The 1,339-nt window shown below is 32.3% G+C and overlaps 1 long non-coding RNA gene across 1 annotated transcript; it reads left to right on the top strand.

Annotated features, from left to right (window-relative positions):
- Positions 1–486: 486 nt before the first annotated feature.
- On the top strand, positions 487–855 carry LOC114378233. The gene is made up of 3 exons (XR_003659276.1): positions 487–525; positions 605–703; positions 818–855. It is a non-coding gene; the product is annotated as an uncharacterized LOC114378233 (long non-coding RNA).
- Positions 856–1,339: the final 484 nt, after the last annotated feature.

The following is a 1,339-nucleotide window of genomic DNA, read 5'->3' on the forward strand; positions in this document are numbered from 1 at the left end:
GATACTTGTTCCAATCCAATTTTATCAGATTTTGTATAATTTTTTATTGTTGGTTTCTATTATTATTTTTTATCACGTACGACACAATTCAATTAGTTATTTCAAACAGTACATTGGTTCAAGGCCATTGATTTCTATTCTTATGTGAATGCAAGGGTTAGCTAAGGATTTTAAAGCAAATGAAGTTGTTAATTGTGCTCGATTAATTAGGGATTAGAGCAACATGAGCAGAGACGGTTCGAGTTCCATGAGGAGCCGAATGATTTATGTCAATTTTCAGATTTAAAGTCAAATGATTCTAGAGTGGAGTTGTTTGCGGAAGCTGCGCTACAGGCAAAGCCAAAAAGGTATATGAAAAAAGTTTTATGGTTTAGTTTATGGTTGCAATTCTAGTTTTAGTTCATTGCTTGAAGGTATATGAAACAAACTTCAAAATTTGTTGGAGAAGAGGGTGCTTCCCATAATATTGGAGGTCACACAAACAATGATGATTTGGGGAAAATTGTTGATATGCCAGATTTCCAGGTCAAATTATATGGATTATACGAGTTATTTATCTATTTTCTCAACTTTATGTTAACCTTTGTGCTTTTTAATTTTGTAGGAAAGCGAAGATGCTGATTGGACCAGGACACAAGATTTGATTAAGACTGGAGATAGAGAAGACGTGGAACTAGTAAGCTGCAATACCAAAGGGTTCATTGTAAGTAATTAGAAAGTGGTATGAAGAACTTTCATTTGTAAATAAAAAATAGTTTCTTAGTCATCAATGCTTTTTTTTTATATTTCTTATGAACTAAATTAAACCATTTTACAGGTTTCTTTTGGTTCATTGGTAGGATTTCTGCCATACCATAATCTAGCTTCCAAGTGGAAGTTCTTAGCTTTTGAGTCATGGTTAAAACAGAAGGGCATAGATCCATCAATATACAAGCAAAACTCAGGCACTATTACAAGTTTTGATGCTGAAATTAAGAACTTGTCTTCTGATTCTCCTCCATCTCTGGAGATTGATGGTAAAGTTGAAGATAGAATTTCACCAGATATGAAATTGGAAGATCTGCTAAGGATTTATGATCAAGAGAAACTTAAGTTCTTATCTTCATTTGTTGGGTAGGTTTGGTATTCAAAACATAAATGGTCTGCCAAAATATATTCCTTTAGTTTTACCATAAAAGATGAAACTTGAATATTATCAATCTTAATGTTAAACATATATACGTTGTGTTTTGTAGAAAATTAAAGCAAATGAGAAAGCTCATATTCTCTCCAAGACCGAAAGAGAAGGAATAATTAGTTGAGAAGAAGCGAAATCTCATGGTAAATACTTTAGTAACAA

This window comes from Glycine soja, chromosome 12 (genome assembly GCF_004193775.1).
Source record: "Glycine soja cultivar W05 chromosome 12, ASM419377v2, whole genome shotgun sequence".
NCBI lineage: Eukaryota > Viridiplantae > Streptophyta > Magnoliopsida > Fabales > Fabaceae > Glycine > Glycine soja.